Here is a 22,698-nt window from a genome sequence, read left to right on the forward strand (position 1 = left end):
CCCTTTGATAGTCTTATTCATTTTTTGACGAATATCTTGGCTGGTACACCACATGAAACTGAAAGGCCCCTCGGCTGGGCTGATAGGCCCACTGCGGCAGCCGCCGGGATGGGGCCATGCTACATTGACTCTCTTTCTTGTTAGCTGCAGGATATGACACGTATGATAGGGGCATTTAATCTTCCGTAGCGGAATTGGCAACTGTCTAAGGAACACGGATTCCAAGCTCTCCTTGTGGGTGATTTGAGCAAAAGAATCTCATAACTGTCACAGTGGGTGAGAAAAAGTCACTTTTCCCAGAGCCTAATTAGGGACAGAATAGGAAAGACAACCAGACAACCATGGTGACTCCCATGAACTGTGGTCTATTTCTTCTGCTACACAGAAACATTCCCTTGGGGGTTTTAGAAATTGTGGGTTCTCTCAAATTACATTATAAAATGCAGCTTTCTCTGTGATCCTGAATAGAAGCAAATTGAAGATTGATGGAAGTCATTCTGGTCAGTAACTATGCAGTGCCTCCAAAAACAATATTGCTGCCTTTAATCTACTTCTAAATGGGACATAAATATTTCTAAATACAGTTTCACATTATTAACATATTAAAAAAAACAGTCTTTAGTTTTGCATTCTCATTGAGGTTCGATGGCTCTGAGGAATTAAAGCCAAATTATAAAATAGTAAGTAGCGTTTATTATAGTGATCCAAGGTGTTCATACACCTACACTGTTAAAAGTCTCCTATGCCAGAATCATTGCCTGGTCTGCACAATCAATTTCAATTTGTTGCCTGAGATTTGGAAGTTTATATGCTTAAACCGTATGTTCTAGAGCAAATAGAATCCTTGTATTTCCTTTGCAGGTGGTCATCTAGAACTCTAGTACTCTGTAACATTACTGAGAGCAGTGAGGAAGGGCCATGGCCAGTGACTTCTTTCCCATAATTCCCATACACGTTATGAAGGCCTTGAAACTAAGCTCAGATGTGCCATTGTGCAATTTTGCCTAATTTTCTGCTCTTGATTCTCCCCTAAGGACAAAAGGAATGGAAGTAAAGTCAGCACATGTTTTATCCATGTGATGGACACAACACCTTACCATTAGAACAATTACAGGAAGTACTAAAGATTAAGTATTTCTTGTCCTCCATCCTCACAGTGTGTCAGTTCATTAGAAACAAACAAACAACAACAGAAAAAAATAGGTTACTAATAAATTACCATTCATCTCGGAATCTCTTACCAGTTTCTACTGACATCTCCAAAAATAATAAGACCCTAAAGTCAGTATCAAAAGGTATCTCCCCTTCAAATATATATATTTATGAACTCTCCATAAAGACATAATTCTTAAAGACAGTTAGCTGATAAACACACACCCAACCCCTGCAGACTAGCTTGAGATAAGCATTCCTCTTTATTCTCCATACTTATTAATTATCTTTGATATTCTATTTGCCCCTCACTTTGAGAACACATACAGCAGGGATATTCATTAACAACCCAAACAAACGAAGCTCTGATTTCAGAAAGCCTGTGCAAGATAACCACACATTCCCCTTCATCTGACTGCTTGGGTCATAAAAAGCAGAGAAAAGTAAAGAAAGAAGGCCACAATTTAGATAAATTTAAAAAAATCTATCTTCTTTTTCTCTGTCTTCTTCAATTACCGGCTTCGATTCTACAACTCTCTCTGCCTGTGCAGACCTCACCACAAAGTGCCATTCTGGCCTTCTCAATTAGTCAGCCATCACTCTCCATTTATGAAGAGAGTAGGAGAGTGAAAAACAGATTTAAACTACAGAAAACACAGGTAATTTGGAATAGCCACAAAAATATTCATGGAAATAAGAATTGTATGCCAAAATGCATTATGAAGATACCAAGATGAAAAAAACACCTAAAAGGATATTTCTAAAAATAAAGAATTGACTATATAAATCTAGTCCTTCATTGAGAGGCAGATAGGTAGAATAGAATATAGCTTATACAATGTCATGTTGAGTTTATGGTAACCCGTGTATGTATGTGTGTGTATGTGTTGTGTGTATGTGTGTGTATTTCTATTGTAGTGTATACACAGGTAATGGAGATGTGCACTTGCACTGGTAGGTACAGGTGCACGTGTCTTATCTCTTTGTGTGTGTTAGATCCAAACTCACATATCCATGCTTACATGGCAGGTATTTTACATCAGACTATCTCCCTAGCCTCTTAGATATACATATATTCTAAAGCTTGTGCTAAAATGAAAGATTATAAGCATTTATACAATAGTACTGCCTTAATTGAAAATTACCAAGGGAAATTTGTGTTTTCTTAACAGTTGTAAATCAGATGTATCCTATGTTTCTTTTCTAAAATAATATCAGTTTTGTTTTCACTTGCATATTGATTCAGTGGAGTAAGCATCATAATCAACACTAAGCCAGGACACTACCACATCTGTCCAATTGGGTTGAAAAGTCCTCTCCCTGCCATGTGCTTCTACTAAGTACATCCAAGATCCTGTAAATGAACAAAGGATATCGATTCTATAGTAGGTAGGCTTTTTATAGGACTTTGGCCACATAATCCCTGGTGTTTTGCTGTGCCCCTACTAGGTAGTCCCACTATTAATTGACATAAGTCTTATGAAGTTGACTCAGTTTGACATTCGTTTTACTAAACAGATTTAACAGAAGTATGTGTTCTCAAATTTTCTACAAAATAGAAAACTCTGCTGACATGGGCTACAACCACTGTCCACCTCTCTAGACAAATCCACAGTTCTCTTTTCTTTTCCCCACACATTCCATGCCTCCACCTTCATCTTCATACCTTGTGAACAGGCTAGCTCCTCCACCTAGAACATTCTCATCTCTCCTCCATCTGCTGTTTCTGCATTTGTCATGTCCTTCAACTTATATCTTCTGTCCAGGCATTGAAAATATCGTATGGGCTTCACCTTCCAAATTCATCTATTATCTTACCACTGATCACATCAGTGTAATGAATCTTTTTCTGTCCTGCCAGCCAGCTCACAAATAATGACACAGAGACCTCTATTAACTATGAAAGTTCAACCTATAGCTTAGGCTTGTTCGAAACTAGCTCTTAAAACTTAAATTAACCCATTTATTTTAATCTACATTCTATCATGTGGCATTACCTCTCTTCCATCTCGCACCTTCTGTTTCTTCTCCAGGTCTCCTGCTCCTTGATTCCTCCTGCTCTTCTGTTCTCTCCCTGGAAATCCTGCCTATACCTCCTAGCTAGCTATTGGCCACTCATCTCTTTATTAAATCAATCACAGCAATATATCTTCAGACAATGTACAAATATCCCACAACATGTCCCCCTTTTGTCTAAATAAAAAGGAAAGGTTTTGACTCTAACATAGCAAAACTATACAATAAAGCAATTATCAGGTAAGAATTACATTTACAGTGTTCAGCCTATCTGTATTTGCCAAATTCAAAGAAAATATTCCATTATCTATCCTGTCTTGGTAAGTCAAAAGTTTTGAACCTAATTTACTTTATACCCAAACTTGTGTTACCAACACAAAACTATCTTTTAAGACTTCAAAACATTTTCTTAGATAAACAATGTAAGCTTTTATGTCTCCCAACCTTATACACTTTATACCTCTTTTGTGAGATTCTTTTCTGAATTTGGTAACAAAGAAAACTGTAAAAATAACTATCTAGTCTTCAACTCCATCAGAGACCCATGAAGGATATAATATTACCTGAGTAAACAGGAAGTGCAGAACAAGCAACTTCCAAAACTATAGAAATGACAGAGACATCTGGCTGCCTAGACAGTCACCCAAGGTTCCTCTGCAACATTGGGGCATCCATTTTTGGCCTGTAGGCCTAGAATATCTGACAGACTTTTCTGTGAAGCAGGAATTTTGAAAGATTGTCCCATCTTGTCTTGACAAAATTTGGCAGTCACTTTCTTTTATGTACTGCTCATCCAATTTGGACAACGTATTGTCAGCAGTTGAGGCAAGGGCAGTTTCTTGTCCAATGGATAACTTTTGCCAAAAAGCAAATTCCATAAGGAGGCTCTTTGAATCCCATCATCCTTTTATGAAGTAGATTGGTACTGCCAGGAGCAGATGTGTCTCATTGTCATGAAAAGCCTTAGGTTATTAGAACATTTTAATGCCATATTCTGTAGGTCTCTGAAGTATTAGAAGACCACCTTTTTATCTAAATTATATCTGTTTAACATTTAAAACACACATAACATAGCTACCAGTTTGATTATTACAGATGACTAACTACTAACCTGTATTTATTAATTACACATTACATTTTTAAATAAGCTGCATAGATACAATATCTTAAACAAGAGTAGGAACATATATACAGCATAACAAAAATAACCTTATATTTGTATCAATATACAAAACATACCAATGTAAAATATTTGAGATTAGTGGTTATTCAAAAGTAAACTCAACAATCTACCCTTTATCCCATCATTCTATATCCCCTCTTTTTCACTTCAGAACGAGATCCCTAAATCTAATCTCTTTTGTTCAATTTTTTTTCCTGACCATGACCAACAACGACTTTTAACCAACACCCCCCCAAATGATAATAACATCCATGACCCACTAAATAACCAAAAACTACCACCCAACCTCTTGGGATATGGATGCCATGTTTTCCAGACTGCTTCCTATTGTCTGGGGGAGACAGCATCTTTAGTGGACCCTGGTAAAATTGGAATAATGGTCAAGTCCTAGGTAGAGCTAATTGTATCATATTTTTTGGTCCAGTCTCTGTGTGATAGGAAAATGCAGGGCTTATCTGAAGTCCTGGCCAAAGTAGTCTATGAGGCTGGACTATCTCAGCTAGCAGCTTTGAAGTTGTTCTGGATGCAGAATTTTGAAGAAACTGCAACAGAGGCATTCTGAGAGGCTGGATCACCTAGGCTACTTGTTTTCATTGGTGACTGATCCTTTCTTTTTGAAAACACACAAACTTTTAATGGTAACATATATATCTGTGTTAAAACAAGTATGGAATGTGCAGTGTGTATAAGTCAGCTAAAGATTTTTTTTCTATGTTTAAGCAAGTAAAAGGCATCTGCCAACTTTATAAGTCCATTTAGACTGTATAACCAGAGTGTAATTTAAATCCCCACCCATGTTATATGAAAGGATGCCATGTAATAATAAATCATGAAGACTCTGTAGCCAACAAGATTTTTCATATTTCATCCAGTCTCAGAGCTGTTCCCATGTCAAGAGGTCAGCATATACATCACCTGTCCTGTACTCTCTCTTGGATTTTTTCCTCATGTCTGTAACCAAGATCCTCAGGAGGTCTCCCTGATCAAATCTGATCTTTATTAATTTTGAAGAGAACTATTACTTTTTGTTTCCTGTGGGAGCAAAGGCATAACCTGTCCCCGATGCAACATTTTTTTCTGACTTCCATATATAGGTTGGTTTAATTTAGCAGCTTCCATAGTCTGATGTCTCTCAGCAGCCATTCTTTTTCGAACATTAGCATTTAAAAATTTCAAAGTCAACAAAACTCCATAAAGGATCCAGACATCCTGTATATTTCCCATCTTTACATGGCTTAGTTTTTTTTAATATTACTTTACTCTCTCTTTAAAGACTTTATTGTTTTTAAACTAATTTTTAAGACTATTTATACCCATTTTCTTTTTTTTTTCAGCATCTTAAACATACTGTCTATTTTTAGAGGTTTTCCATGTCTGAAAATGGCTTTACTAAGCACCTGCAGTGTTCTCTGATCATTTTTTATCAGATTTTGAGACAAATCTTAAACTACTCTGCCAGCTGTTTCATGGCTCAGCTTAGTGCATGGCACTGGCACATGGCACTGGTGGCTGATTCCAGCCCATGTAACTGCTGGAAGCCATGTCTCTGTACACCACCAAGAACTGGCCCACCTGAGAGACTGCAGAACTAGGAATCAACATATGGCTCCTTGTCCAGAACTTTTCTTACCTTACTCAGGCCCTATGTTTGAATTTTGGCCCTCCATGTTGGGTGCCATAGTAATGAGTCTTTTTCTGTCCCACCAGTCTCCAAATAATGACACTTCTTATTAATTATGTAAGCTCAGCCTATAGCTTAGGCTTGTTCCTAACTAGTTATTATAACTTAAATTAATTCATTTATATTAATCTATGTTCTATCACATATCCAAAACTAAACATCATCAGAGCTTGAGGTGATCTATCACTTTCACACAGATAGCATTCAAGCTGGAAGTGATTTGCTCAAGGTCACTCACTGGATAAGTGGAAAGGCCAGGATTAAATGCAGCACACTGAAACCCATGTTGCTTTAACACATTCTTAAAGACTCTCTGGTAGGTTAAGGCTTTTGATCCCAAGCATCTACAGTCTCTGGCACATAGTATGTACTAACAAAAGGTCCACTGAAGGGACGTAAGACTAGTCAATGGGTTTAAGGTATGTTTTCTTCCTAAGTTCCTTTTTCCCATCCTGATGATATTCTTTGGGTTGCTTTCTCATCTAACAATTCACCGAACACCCACACTTTTAGAGTGAGCATTAAATTCCAAAACTTGAGATATTTTCAAAAACTGAAGCTTAAAAGCATCTTTTAATTATTAAAAAATTCTGTATAAGAGAGTCATTACATCTATAATTCTAAAGTTAGTATTACATAAGAATTCTTTTTGATGTCATGTGATGTTCTAAATTAATTAGAGTAAAAAAAAAAAATCTATGTTCCTCTTAGGAAAAAGAAAATCTTAAACTACCCCAGAAAGGTCATAACAGTGGAAACAGAGGCCTCCTAAACCTTTAAAGAAATGCACTGTCACTGTGTCCACAATCTCCCCATGAGACCACTCTGAGAAAATAGACTGGGATAAAATCACAGAGTTACAAAAGGCCTTCCTAAAAGATGAGCTTGTGTCTACTCCTCACATGTCAAAGGCAGAAATTTAGGATATCAGATTATTATCTTCCCTTACTAAAGCACACAGACATGAACTCAACTGTCACAGTAACATAGTTACTAGAAAATATTCAATTTAAAAGAAAATGAAAGAGCTGTCACTTACCCAATGCACAGCCCGAGATACCCTGAGACATCTCTAGGGTTGAGTGGACATTATCTCAGGAATCATTCATAATAGTCACTCCCTGGTGTGAGATCAGGAGGCCTAAATGGTTAGAGCTGAGAGATTAGAACTTGGCAAAAGAGAAATGTATCCAAGATCACATAATGAATATTGACTGGACAAGCTGTCAAAGACTTGATTTACTCATTCAATCCACATATGTTTAGATATTGTGTTAAGATCTGGGGACCTAGGAAAAGACAGATGCCCTCTGTGTTTCACAAAGGGCACACCTCTGTCTAGTCTTCAGAACCCCCAACATAAAGCAGATAGATTATTAGGAACTACAAGGTTAGAGCACTGCCCTAAACTTTGTTCTGTTTTGGTTTGAGTCTTGGTTTTAGATGGGAAAATTACTGTCTATCTTATTCTCAGAAAAATACCTAAACCCCATGAGCAAAACTTAGTCTCATGACTTAACTTACCAGTGATGAGAACAGTTCCCTAGTCCTGTTGGACTGGTGGTTGGGACTGAGTAGGATAAACAGCCAAAGTCGGTTTTTAAAACTGTAATTATTTATTTGGTTGTTTTCTGACTTTTTCCTCCTAATATCTCTTGATACTGTAAAAAGAAAGACTCCTGAGGTCAGAGAATCAGAATCTGCTTGATATGGTTCTTATGTTTACAGTTCTCCACACTAGGAAGAAGAGCACACTAGGAAAACAGTAGTCCAGCCTCACTGCCCCGTTCACCTCTGCATCTGACTCATCCAATAGGAACAAAGATCACGGTTGGGACTATAATCACAGAGCACAGCCAGGAAGGGCATATTTTCTGGGACATTGCACTTCAAGGAATACATTTTAACTGGCCCCAACCCAGCAAGGCTTTCCTCTTGAAAAGTGCAGGGCCATCCAAGGCACAGTGAGGAAGCCAAAATGGTAATGGCCACATCTTCAGATGAATGGGCTTTGAAGTCCCTGAAAGAGCAAACTGCTCTTGATCTTGCTTCCTCCACTGGCACATGCCTAGTTCCCACAAAAGCACAGACACTGTCCCAGCTCTTCTGATCAGAGGCATTTCCAAATGCAAAGACAAATACCCTGTATGCCTTTCCTCTCCTTTCCTCTTGGCCAGCTTCCTGGGGTCACAAGAATAAGATTTCAAGTTCTCAAAGGGCACCGCAAATGTGCACATTTGTTTGTTTGTGCCCTGCAAATCTGTGCTCTGCTGTCCTAGAAGCTTTAGAAATAATTTACATTTTTAGATTGTGTGGTAGAGAACAGAAGCCTGTAGGAAATGTAGTTACTGACTGGGGCCTGTGTTTCCCACTGTGGCATCTTTTTATTAATATTCCCATTGTAGTTGCTATTATTATTACTGTTTCAGAATCCTTAATTATCTTGATTTATGCACATAACCATCTTACCTATGAAACAGGAAAATGAAATGTAGACTTCCCAAATGGAATATATGAGAAATAGATTCTACTACCTTGTAATGTATTCCACCCCCAGGAATGTCTCTTTCTTCTCTCATCTCTCTATGTTTGTCTCTGTCTCTCTGTCTTTCTCTCTGTCTCTGTCTCTCTCTTTCTCTCTTTCTCTCTGTCTCTCTGTCTGTCTGTCTCTCTCTCTCTCTCTCTCTCTCTCTCTCTCTCTCTCTCTCTCTCTCTCTCTCACACACACACACACACACACACACACACAAACACACACACCATTACTTATTCACAGAAACAATACAAAAGAACCTTAAAGTTTGAAAAATATCTTGAGCATATGTCAATGCAACTAACATATTGTTTAAAATCAGTCCATCTTATATTCCTAACATTTTGGACACCTTCATAAATACGCCACAACAACCTGTCCTCTAAAAGACTCTAGTTGGGAAATATTGTCACAGTAAAACTAAAAATACATTTTGTGACCCCTTCCATGCACCTTTCTCTAAGCTACACTTCTTCAAAATGGTATTGGAAAGCCAACACAGAGAAAAAATTCAAAACATTCTTACCAAGGCAGCAATCACATCTTAAATTGAAGGATTTTTTCTCTAAGAATTTAAAGGAATTAGATTGTCACATGATGGATCCAGACAATATGGGAAGTCCTTCCCAGGGTTAAGCTTAGCAAGGCTCCTTAAGAAGCAAGTATAATGCTAATGCCTGAGCTGTGGGCACAGCTTCTGAAGATAAAGGATGCTTACCTGACACCTTGAAGAGTGGACCTGAGGACAGCAAACCCCGGATGACTCTCCACCCTTCTCCCATTTACTTCAGAAATGTAACAAGCATCTACAGTGTTCTTAGTCACTTTGTAGGACATCAGCAGGAAAGAATACCCTGTTATTCTACAAGTTGTTTCCTCCCTGTCCTGACACTGTGACTGAAGCCAGCCAGGCACTCCATCTGTGTCTCATTTGTCCAAACCTATGGGAGTCAACAGAAATTAGAATTTCTCAGAGTCCCTGGAAGTTAGCAATAACATTTTTGAATGCTCAAATATTTAATTCTATCAAAAAGCATAAACAGGTTTACTTGCACAGTTAAGACATCTTAAAATTCTGAGCAGAAATGGAGGAGGAATGAATTAATGGGACAGGGGTACAAGAGAGGAACTGGGAGGAGATGAGAGAGGGAAAACTGTAGCACAGATGTAAAATAAATAAACTAATTAAAAAATTTGCAAACTAACATCTCAGCTGAAATTATCCCAATACACATGAGTCAAATATGCCGGATGTGATTAGGTGTTCTAAGACTTGACCAGTAATATTAACCTGCCCATTCTCTGTGCATTGTTTTTTAAGCAGTAAATAACACAGTTTTTCAAGTGTAGTGCACAAATGGAAACTTAAGTCAGTTCAGTGCACTTTAATTAGCCAGTTCAGAAAAGATAAGTGGTTTTGGTTTAATTGGAAATTTCATCCCATACTGAATCCAAGTACAGGAAAACAGTTTGAGAATCATTGGTCTGGATTATTTCTATTTTTTTCTTGGGGCAGGATTACATATTCTATGTCTATAATAAACCAGCTGCCTATTGCAGATCACATGCTTTGCTATAGTAAACACAAACTGGTTCATGATGAAACAAAAACAGGATTGGAACCTGAGTGCCATAAAACTAGCCTTTTTATGATATGTTTTTAAAGATGGAGGGGATTTGTGGACAAGTGATGACATACATGTCATTACGATATAATATTGTGAACATTTTAGGGAACTTTCAGAATTTAATTTAATTTAAATGAAGTCAGTGCTGTGTAAAATGAAAATCAAGGTTATACTTGAAAATATATGTATGTATGTATGTATATGCATATAACAACAATTAATGAAAACAAAGGACATGAATTGAAAGACAGTAAGGAGGGTTATATGGGAGGGTATGAAAGGAGAGAAAGGAAAGGAGAAATTATGTAATTATATTATAATCTCAAAAATAAAAGAAAAATTCTTGGGCTGCGGAGGTAGCTCAGGGGATAACATCCTTGCTGCAAACATATGAGGACCTGAGTTCGGCTCCCCGAAACTGTGTAAAAGTCAGGCACAGCTCTGCACCCTCTGCAAGAAAGGCAGAGACAGGAGAACTCCTGGAGGCTGGCTGGCCAGCTATTCCAGCTGAAATAGTGGTCTTCAGGTTCAGTAAGGGACTCTGCTGTAATGAGTCTTTCTCTGCCCTGCCAGCCTGCACCCAAATAACAACAGAGACTTATTAATTATGAAAGCTTTGCCTTAGTTTAGCTCTTATAACTTAAATTAACCCATTTATATTAATCTACTTTTTGTCTCATGGCTTTTTATCTTTCTTTCATTTTATATGTGCGACTCCCTCCATGTCTCATTGGCATCTGATGCTTGCCTACATTCATCTCCTACTTCCTTCCTCTATGCCTGGAAGTCCTCCCTATACCTCCTGCCTAGCTGTTGGCTGTTCAGCTCTTTATGAAATCAATCACAGTAATATATCTTCATGCAGTGTACAAATACCCCACAGCACTTCTCCCTTTTTGTTTAAATAAAAAGGAAAGGTTTTAACTCTAAGATAGCAAAACTATAGCAATAAGAACAATTATCAGGTAAGAATATTTACAATGTCCTATGTCTATCTGTATTTGCCAAATTCAGAGTAAATAATCCATTATCTATCCTATCTTGGTGAGTCAAAAGTTTTGTACCTAATTTATGTTCTATCCTAGCTTGTATTTCCAACACAAAACTATCTTTTCAGACCTCAAAACATTTCTTAGATAAATGATTTAATCTTTTGTGTCTCTCAACCTCATATACTTTTTATCACTTTTGTGAGTTTCCTTTCTAAATTTGGTAACAAGGAAAACTATAACTATCTCCTGTCCACCTCCGTTGGTGACTCAGAAGGATGTGCAGAGCAAACAACTTCCAAAACCATAGAAATGACAGAGACATCTGGCTGCCTGAACAGTCACCAAGTTTCCTCTGCAACATTGGGGTATCCATCTTTGGCCTACAGGCCTAGAATGCCTGACAGATATTTCTGTGAAATAGGAATTTTGAAGGGCTGTCCTATCTTGTCTTGGCAAAGTTTGGCAGTTGCGTTTTTGTGGGTCCTGCTTGTCCAATTTGGATAGCATACTGTCAGCCATTGAGGCAAGAGCAATTTCTTGCCCAGTGGCTAACTTTTGCCACAAAGAAAGCAAACTCCATATGGTGGTTCTTTGATGGCCATCATCCTTTTTTGAAGTAAATTGGTGCTGCCAGGAGCAGACATGTCTCACTGTCATGAAGAGCCTTAGGTTATTAGAACATTTAAATTTAAATTTTAAATTTTGTACATTTTTGAAGCTTTTGAAGATCATATATCTATGTAAAATATATCTCTGTATGACCTTGAAAACATACAGAACATAGCTATAGGTTTGATTGTTATAGATGACTAACTACTAATCTTATAACTTAAATTAACCCATTTTTTAATCATCTTAAATGGTTTACAATTATAGCTTTTAAGGACTAGAACTTTACAGTTTTAAATGAGCTTTATAGACACAATAACTTTAAAAAAGAATATGAATATCTATGCAGCGTAATGAAAATAACCTTAAATTTGTATCACTATACAAAAATCCATACCAATGTGTAGCTAGAGTTTTCCTGCCTGGTCCAGGGTCAGGGCAAATCTCTCTCACCCACCAGTCCCACAGCCACTCAGACCCGACCAAGTAAACACAGAGACTTATATTGGTTACAAACTGTATGGCCGTGGCAGGCTTCTTGCTAACTGTTCTTACAGCTTAAATTAATCCATTTCTATTAATCTATACCTTGCCACGTGGCTCGTGGCTTACCGGCATCTTCATATGCTGTTTCTCATCATGGCGGCTGGCAGTGTCTCTCTGACTCAGCCTTCCACTTCCCAGCTTTATTCTCCTCCTTGTCCCGCCTACACTTCCTGCCTAGCCAATGGCCAAACAGTGTTTTATTTATTGACTAATCAGCAACACATTTGCCATACAGACCATCCCACAGCACCAATGTACAATATTTGAGACTAGTGGTTATTCAAAAGTAGACACAACAATCCACCCTTTTATCCCTTATTTCTATACTATATTCTCCCCTTTGTCCCTTCAGAAAGAGATCCCTAAATCTAATCTGCTTTGTTTAGTTTTTTCCTGACCATGAACAATAACAGCTTGTAAACAAACCCCTAAATAATAACGAACACCCATAACCTACCAAATGACCAAAACCTACCCACCCTACCTCTAGGGAATGTGGGTATCATGTTCTCTGACTGCTTCCTATATTCTGGGGTGACAGCATCTTTAGGGAACCCTGAGAAAACTGATTAATGGACAAGTCCTGGGAGAGCTAGCTGTATCATTTGTTGTCAAGTCTCTGTATAATGGGAAAGTGCTGGGCTTATCTGAAGTCCTGACTGGAGTAGTCTATGATTCTGGACCATCTCAGCTAGCAGTTTTGAAGTTGTTCTGGATGCAAAATTTTGAGGAAACTGCAACAGAGGCATTCTGAGAGGCTAGATTACCTGGGCTACTTGTCTTTATTGGTGTCTGGTCCTCTTTTCTGAAAACAAATAAACTTTTAAAGCTAACATATATATCTGTATTTAACATAAGTATGGAAGGTGCAGTGTGTATAAGTCAGCTAACAATGACTTTTGTTTAATGCTTGAGCATCTGTCAACTTTATAAGTCCATTTGGACTGTATAACCAAATCTCTATCCATGCCATATGAAAGGATGGCATGTAATAATAAGTCATGAGGACTCTGACGCCAACAAGATTTATCATGTCTCATCCAGTCTCAGAGCTGTTCCCAAAACTGAGGGACCAGTTTGTATATCACCTGTTTTGTAGTCTTTCTTGGCTTTTCCCCTCATGTCTGTAGTGTCTGTAGCCAAGATCCTCAGGAGGTCTCTCCTGGTTAAATCTGATCTCAATTAAATTTGAAGGGATCCATAGCTTTTCAGTTCCTGTGGAAACAAAAGGAATAACCTCTTCCCCAATACAACAAATGTGTTCCAACTTCCATTTTGAAGCTAATACGTCTCTAAAGTATATAGACTAGTTTTATTCAGTAGGCCCTTCCACAATCCAATGTCTCTCAGCAGCTGTCATTCTCTACTCATTAGTATTCAAAAATTTCAGAATTAACAAAGCACCATGTAAGGTTCAAACTCCCTGTGTTATAATGTTTTCCATCCCTTCATGGCTTATATTTTTTATATCACTTTATTCTCTTTTTAAAGACTTCATTATGTTTAAATTGTTTATTTTTTCTATGACTATCTATATCCATTTTCTTATCTCTCTTTAGCATCTAAGCATGGTTCTAAGCATGCTCTACCAATCTGAGGATTTCTTGATCTAGACCTGACTTTCTGAAAGTCTGTAGCATTCTCTGACACCAGACCAACCTTTAAAATGGCCACACCAGCCTCCTCACAGCTCTGGCAACTGGCCCCGCCCCCTCAGTTCTGTGAGAGCCTAGCCTCATGGTGGCACCCACCATGTTTACTGCCCCAGCTCTGGGAATTTGCTGAGTCCAAGCAGCAGGTGTTTTTACCTATTTTACCTATATTGGGCCAGCTGCTCAAATGCTCTGTTGCACAGCATAGCCTCTTAAAAGAGCTGCACCTCTATATGCTGAGCCTACCCAAGAGACGCTGGTCACCAGAAAACCATGTCAAGAAGTTGCATTTGACTCTGTGTTCAGAATATTTGCGGGGGGGGGGGGCTTTCTTGTCCTTATGTAGATGTACATGGCCAGACATTGGGCGCCATATGTAACAAGTCTTTCTCTGTCCTGCCAGCCAGCTCCCATACAACACAGAGATATATTAATTATGAAAGCTTTGCCTTAGCTTGGGCTTGTCCCACTAGCCCTTATAGTTTAGGCTTGTCTCACTAGCTCTTATAACTTAAATTAACCCATTTCTATTAATCTACGTTTTGCCTCGTGACTTTTTACTTTTCTTTCATTCTATATGTCCAACTCCCTCCATGTCCCCTTGGCATCTAACACACATCTAGATTCATCTCCTACTTCCTTTCTCACTGCCTGGAAGTCCCGCCTATACCTCCTGCCTAGCTATTGGCCATTCTGCTCTTTATTAAACCAATTACAGTAATGTATCTTCACACAGTACAAATATTCACAACACTCTGTCCCCCAAAATAAGATGAAAAGTGATGGAGTGAAACAGCCAATGTCGACATCTGGCCTCCGCACAGGGATGCACAGAGGAATGCACCTGCACAAATGAGCACACACATGAGATGCGTGTGCAATTGTGCAGGCTTCACACAGCTTAGCAACTGGTGTGGTTACTAAGAGAACAATAACTTTTACACACTACAGCAGTTCATCCTGGGCATCTTAAAAGAGGGTACATTGTATAGTACATAAATATGAAAAAGAAGTCACAGTGACTGGGGCATCAGAAAAGACTTCCTAAAAGACAAAAGGCTGAATATGACTAAGGTTTCATTAAAAGTGAAGAGAAGGAAAAAGATTTTTCCAGGTGGAGAGAGCATTCAGCACATATAGATCTATAACTTTTCAAAACTACTGTGTTGGTGTGGTTTTATGTACTAAATCTGAAGTGTATTTTTCGGTCAACTTGAACCAAACCATGTACATGTTCTACAATCATTAGTGATTATTTACTTTCACCTTAAACCTCTAATCTGAAAAGGGAAAAACACCTAGCACTTACGGCTTACTAGCAGCCTGGCATAGTCATTATGTCCATTTTATGTTATTTTTCACAGTAATCATGATGGATAAGTAGTCATTATTTTCTTCTGCTTTATAAGTTCAAGGCTCAAGGTAGTAAAATGACTTTCTCAAACTTGCACAGCTGAGTAGCTGCCAAATCCAACCCAATTCCTCTATTCCACTACTACTCCTAAGGAAAAAAAATTAAAATAGGTTTGTACCTGGAAAGAAAATATGGGTCTATCCTTGCTGACAGTGGCCTAGCTTACTGAGAGCAGCTGATGTAAGAGCAAAGTATGACCCCAATATTCATTATCCAAAGAGGCAATTGTTAACTCTATCATTAACTGCCATAACTGTGTCTTCAATATAGAATGACTCATTGCATTTACTTCTATCCACATACTTTACTACTTCCTCAAGAATGTCAAATTACACTGGATCAATACTTGTAATATCATACTGTTATTTCCAAAAATCAATAGTGAATTGCAAGAACAAGTAATCACCATGTGTTAAATGCTATTTAAGATTACATTTTTCTTTCCTAGCACCCCATTCTCTCACTCTATCACAAGATGCTTCCATGCATAACAAAAGTAAAATGATAGGAGAAAAATGGAAAAGCACTGGCTATGAAATTCTACAATTTTCAACCAAGACTAAAATTTTGTGGGTTCACTTAATATGTTTGCATTTTCCTCTCGAGTTTATTGGTGGCAGTTTATTTGACGGTGATTTGTTCTTTAGAACATGCCACAATTCAACTTTATTTTAAAAATAAATAATTATTATACACACTGTCTCATGAATTGAAACATTTAAAGAATTTTCTATTATGAAAGTTTGGGGGGGTGGAAATCTGAGGTTGGTATGTGAAATGAATAGAAAATTTAATAAAATAAAAAAATTAATAAATATACACATACATAGATGGAAACATGATAGAGCTAATCTATAATTTAATTTAATTATTATGATGTAGATGAACAATCTTATTAAATAAGAAACACAGAGCCAATTGCAGGGTTAAAAGCCCAAGAGGTCAGATCAATAGTTAAAAGCTAAAAACCTTACCCTTCACTGCCACTGCTGTCCTCCTCAGCAAGAGACTTACTTCCTGTGTGTTTGTCTTTTTATAGACTTTCTATTCTGCCTTCTCATTGGTTGTAAACCCAACCACATGACCTCCTCATCACTGCCCATCTATACAGACCTTCAGGTCTTCTACGCTTGGTATTGAGATTAAAAGCATGTGTCTCCATGCTGGCTGTATCCTTGAACACACAGAGATCTGCCTGTCATGTGATTGGGATTAAGGGCATGTGCTACCACTGCCAGACTTCTGCTATGGCTTGCTATTAGCTCTGATCTCCAGGCAACTTTATTTATTAACATACAAATAAAATCACATTTCAGTACAAATAAAATATCACCATATTATAGTATAGAAAATCTTTAAAAATAATTGTGTTTAAAATAAGAATAAGCCAGACAGTGGTGGTGCACACCTTTAATCCCAGCACTCGGGAGGCAGAGCCAGGCGGATCTCTGTGAGTTCGAGGCCAGCCTGGACTACCAAGTGAGTTCCAGGAAAGGCGCAAAGCTACACAGAGAAACCCTGTCTCAAAAAATCGAAAAAAAAATAAGAATAAAGATTTCTATCATCATTATTGCTATATTGGCAATGTGAACAAAGGAGTATATAAATAACAATACATGTCTACATAAAGATCAACTTTATAGTGCAAATCCTAAGTTCATTGAAGACCTCTATAATAGAAAGAAATTATGCCTCAAACTTTTGTAAAAACAAAGCTGAGTCATTATGTAAAACTATCCACTTTAGGTAGCTGTGGTGATATATAGAAGAAATTGCAGGAGTGAGGTGTGTGAGGCAAGAGGGTCACAAATTTTCAGTCTAGGATCACAGATTTTTAGTCTAGCATGAGGTACAATAGTCAAACCTTGTCTAAAAACGACAACCATTTTGTGTGTGATTGTGTGCATCAGATTAAACATAGAATCTCTGTTGAAAATGAAAAGATCAAAATGTGGGCTTGAGAGTTGATGTTTTCTTTTTGTTAATGATTAACAGTTTGTGTTTGTATTCTCTATTCTTTGACCCATTACACAATGGTACTATAAATTGTACTAATTAAATCATTCTTACTTTATGTGATTTCCATAAATTCATTAGTAAAACCAAAAAAGAAAAAAGAAAGAAAAAGAAAGTTTGGAGGGTTTATTGATTGATTGATTGATTGATTGATTGATTTGTGACAAGACTTCACCATATAGCCTTGGCTGGACTGTAACTTACTATGCAGACCAGATTGACCTCAAACTCATTGAGATCCACCTGCCTCTGCCTCTATCTCCGAAGTGCCAGAATTAAAGGTGTGTACCACCATGCCTGGTGGAGGTTTTGTTTATAGCCTACTCAGTCACCATCAGTCTCATGGCAGCACTACTGTGCCAGCTCTGTGAGGAATTTACAAAGACATCTCTGGACCCAAAAGGAATAGAAGTGATAAAACCTTAAATCTTGATAATTGCTATTTTAATAAAAGTAGAAAATAATTCATAATGTAGATATTTGTAACTTCATTGATGTTCACTAAGAAGTCTATAATGCCTTCAACAATATTTTAAATAGTAAAAATGTAAGTAAAATAGTTCTGAAAAGAATTTCTAGTTTCATATGCTCCTTTATTGACTTAACCTACATGGGGTCTTCCCAAAAACTTAACACATAGACGATGGCTCTTAAGATTAGTCTCCTCTTTTTCAATGGAGAAGTTCATTACATTTCCTTTCATGCCTTGTTTGTCTCTTGGGTTTATTTTTTTGTGTGTGTCGGGGGAGGGGCTTTGTTTGGTTGTTTTCAGTGCTGGGAACAGAAAGAACCCAGGATCTCCTATGTATTGGACAACTGTATCTCACAAGTCTTTGACTCTGAATTAGTCATTAAACAGCATAGGGAAAAAAGTATACATTATGTTCTTGGTTTGGGGGAAATTATGTCATAATTTTATCTTAAATACTGTGGCAAGGGTAAAAAGTTTGTTATGGACTTTTAAAGTGAGATTAATTAATTTGATAATAATGATGAGAAAACAAAAGTTACTTAGCGTCATGCTAATTTTTATTACTGTCTACTAGACCAGGGAGATTTAACTAATTAATATGATTCTGAATCTGCAAGTTCATCCCTTTATCTTGTATCCCAAGCTGCAGTGTACGCAGGGAGTTATTTTAGTGTCACTTATGTTTAGCGGTCCATTACAAGAACTCACTCAGTTGAGAAACTGAAGCGATAACATTGCTAAAAGTTCAAACTCTCAGATGCTAGATTAGTTGTAACAACAAATGCTCCTTCCGCACTTTATCCCACCACACTTTGGCTTTTTGAGATGAGTTTTCACTATGTACCCAGGCTGACTTGAAACCAATGATGCTCCTGCTTCAGGCTCCCAGGTGCTGAGATTACAGGCATATGTCACCACATTGCTTTGATCACTGTATTATTTTACAAAGCACGTTGAAACACACTGCATTTCATCCTGATGCAGCTCTGTGTATTTGGCCAAGTCAGTAGTACTAATCATTCTATATGTAGGGAAGGGAGATAATGAAATCACTCACCCAAGGTCAAAGAGAAAGAACTCAGGGAATAGAAATCACTTCCTTCCATCACTATGTAGAAGTATCCAAAGTAAAAGGCAGTAGAATGATTCCTATCTAAAGTGCAGAAAACTATGACTGGCATCCTGAAGTAGCTGGGTTATGTTTGCTATTGGAGAATCTTGAGAAAATATTGACAAGAATAAGTAGAAGAGATATAGAATCATCAAAGCTCATACCACTTTAGATCTACCCTGCCTGGGTCTGTGGACTACAACAAATTCAATCCCAGATTCAACTGTTAATATTTTATAAATAAACAGGTATGCTGAGTACCAAATGCCTATTTGTTTATAGTAATAAAACTACTATCTTATATAAGATGTGCAGAAACTGTCTCACCAACAACTTGATATATGAGCAGAAATCTGAAGGACAGGAGGGAGCAAGCCATATGAGAATATGGGAAGAACAGTCCTGGCAAGCTAGACAGAGCCTGAGGTGCAAGCCTGCTCAGGAGTAATTGAAAGGATGACGGTGACTAGATGGACTTAGGATGTAAAAGATGGAGGAAGTGAGAACAGAGAAGCGGTGCAATCTAGAAGTTGCAGAACCTTGAAGCAAATGTTCTTTTTTCCTTCAAGCTCTAAGATGTAGCAGGAACAATATCCAAGATTTAGAATATTTTACATTTAAAAAGTGTGTTGATAGATCAAGAAAATATACTTGAGGAGTTGAATATATAGCTTAGTGGTAGAGTAACCCTCCCCACACACACACATTCACACATAAAACTACTAATTATATTTATAAAGACCAAATGAATGTTAACAGCCTAGTACATATTTTCTACAAATTCTGAGAATTCTCAGGCATTTTAATTTCCAGAGAATAAGCCATTTGTTAAAAATCCCAAGGGATTTGACGAGAACTAGAGTCAGCTTGTTTATTGTACAACAATAATTAAACACAGATGAGCTTCTCATATCAAACTGCCATTTTTGTCCTCAAGAATCAATACTAGAGTCAGGTACTTATCAAAGTTATACTGTAAATAAGTATAAATTGGTACACTACCTATTCCTACCACACAACTGTTGATCACATGTGAAGAAAGCAAAATGACTGAGTGATGTTTGCTTGGCCCTCAACGTTGAGAAAATAGGATGTCTTTCTTTGATGGTGTCTCTCCTCCCTGCAGCAGAACACCTCTAATCTAATTGTATGACTTCAAGCAATATTCAGGTTGTCCTGACCTCTTGCAAGTCTTGTTCATAACAACAATAGCAAGTTAGCCTACTTCCATCACCACAATAATGTATTATTAAAGACAGGAACATTGAAAGCACTATGAGCTACATTGATCAACATGTTGTCATTTCTTCAACAATTTTTGGATGATTTTCTTATGTCAGACACTGGAAAAGAAACAAAAAAGTTGTTGAGAGAAGCACCCTCAAACAGCAGCTCTCTCCTGCAGGTGCGTATGCTGAGCCACAGCACGAGGTGGCTACAGTAAGGGCTGCGACAAGAGTACTGGGACACTTATGTCCCTTGTTTGGTGTGAGAGACTTGAAAATATTGTTTTACGTCTGTCCTCTCTTCTGATCTCTGTAACAATTTTGAACACATTACACTTCCTAAACATAGTTAGAGTAAATGCAAATTCTAACAGAGTACTTAGGAAGGAGTGCAGGAGTCAAGGCCCCTTGAAAAGGAACTGAAGGACAACCCACTTAAAAATCACATGCATGTTTGTGTAAGTGTAACATACAGGACACATTAGTGATCCCCAAAGCCGGCATCATTGCCTTTTACATTACAGTGAAGTCTTCTCCTCTTTGGTTTTTAATGGCCTTAGATTATTTGATTTATAAAGAAAATCATGATTCTTTACTAAAATAATTTATTCAACAGCATTCCTTGTTAAAAAGTCAAGAAATTACAAATTCCTGCTCAATATTGTTAAAGAAAATTGAGAAACAAAGGGATTTAATTAAATGGCAGAAAACTTGGCCAGCCTGATTGAGGCCTTGAATTCTATCTTCAGTACTACATAGAGAGAGGGGGGCATAAAAGAAACAGAGAAGGGGACAGAGAGAGAGAGAGAGAGACCAGGAGAGAGAGAGAGAGAGAGAGAGAGAGAGAGAGAGAGAGAGAGAGAGAGAGAGAGAGAGAGAGAGGAAGAAGAAGCAAGAATGAGAACAGAGGCAATGGCTCAGTCTACCTACATACATGCCAACACACATACACACATGCACATATACTGTGCACACGTGCAGTGACAGAGGGGAAGAAAAGGTGGGGGAGAAAGAAGAAAGAAGGTACTGAACATCATTAGCAATAAAGCTTAGCAAGCGTATATAATTTTCTCTCAAGAGTAGCATGAATAAAATCTGAAATGAAAAGTTGGTATAGGTTGAAACTCATTAATAGTTACTGCTTGTATTATGAAGAAAAACAGAGCTAACATATTGCATATTATCATGAGTTTCCCACTTTGGTTCTACCTCATCAAAAACGACACGATAATCTTCCTTGGCTTTTCAAATTTGGAAGCCATTTCACATAATGTATTGACTGAAAACATACTCTCCATGGGTTTGAAACTGTCTCCTTCTTAAAGCTCATCTTTGCCACACAAGGTAACTGTAATTCTAGATATTTTCACAGAACCAAGCATTACATATAAATATAATACACTGGACAGAGACTCAGGATACATGAGAGTTTAATTACAGCCTTGCACATATCATTTCACTTTCTTAGCCTTCATTAATGGCATACATCAAATAGTTTTTGGAAGGAGGCTTAATTTTTCTTGAAGTCTTTAATAAATATATTCAATGTGAAAGATACACACACATACAGAGAGAGAGGGGTCATATCACATAAAAATACACTCATTAAAATAAATTCTCAAGCTTTTTGTTTTGTTTTGTTTACAAAATCACCATGGAATAGTTTCTTCATTTTATTTCTAGTACCACTAAACCATTAGATCATTTTACCCACTTTCATCAAAACTTCATCAGACAATACCTGTCTTGTGGGATCTTCTTTGATCGACAGAGGCTAGAATGCCAATCATTTTTCTATTTGTTTGGAGCTTATGATAAAACTGTTCAGAACATGTTTTGCTATGCATTTCACCACAAGAGAGACAGCAGGTAAAAAGTCTGTAAGGGAGAGCAGAAGTTGACAGTTACTCATTTGCCCCATAAATCGTTGTTTACAGTACACGAGGTGCCTTTCAGGGCTTCATAAGCTTTTATCAGAGTAAAAGTTCATGATAAGTGACAACAATAAAGGTTTGCTGAAGGGCTGGAGGACACATTCAGCTTTATGTCTTTTCAATTTTGTTTCAGATTGCTAATATAAAGAATCAACTTTTGAACTTTAAGCCATTTTTAGCCTGCTCCTAAAAACGCAATAAAAGCAACTATATGGCTCCATGAACCATTTGTGCTCTTGCCTCCTGTGTGTATGATTTTCTGCTTTCTGCAAGATCTACACTCACCACAAGAGTCAGTCAAGCACCATTCAAGGCAGAAGAACAGAGACTCAGCAGTTTGAGTGGCACCCTTAACTACAGGATGTACTCATAAGGAATATCCTCTCAGCCTTAAGCCAGGCCCTTGGTGCCACCTCACATCCATCTAAGCCCTGTGCTTCAGGTCTCCAAAGAGTACTCTATTGGCAAAATTGGCAACCTTGTCACAGTTCTCAAGCTTGTTGTTGTTGCTGTTGTTTGTTTATTTATAAACT

At 37.6% G+C, this 22,698-nt stretch overlaps 1 protein-coding gene and 1 long non-coding RNA gene across 6 annotated transcripts in view; one reads left to right on the plus strand and one right to left on the minus strand.

Moving 5' to 3' along the window:
* Grm3 (glutamate metabotropic receptor 3) overlaps window positions 1–22,698 on the plus strand; it is a 216,541-nt gene that overhangs the window by 139,414 nt on the left and 54,429 nt on the right. The window lies entirely within an intron of this gene.
* Window positions 1–22,698, minus strand: part of LOC128100130 (uncharacterized) — a 39,861-nt gene that overhangs the window by 9,122 nt on the left and 8,041 nt on the right. For 2 of the 3 annotated variants that reach the window (XR_008214676.1, XR_008214675.1), the window contains exon 3: window positions 7,072–22,109. This is a non-coding gene — a long non-coding RNA (uncharacterized LOC128100130). The remainder of the gene's footprint in view (window positions 1–7,071; window positions 22,110–22,698) is intronic. The other variant, XR_008214677.1, reaches the window with a different exon arrangement.

Source organism: Peromyscus californicus, unplaced genomic scaffold, assembly GCF_007827085.1.
Source record: "Peromyscus californicus insignis strain IS unplaced genomic scaffold, ASM782708v3 Scaffold_6__1_contigs__length_162567912, whole genome shotgun sequence".
NCBI lineage: Eukaryota > Metazoa > Chordata > Mammalia > Rodentia > Cricetidae > Peromyscus > Peromyscus californicus.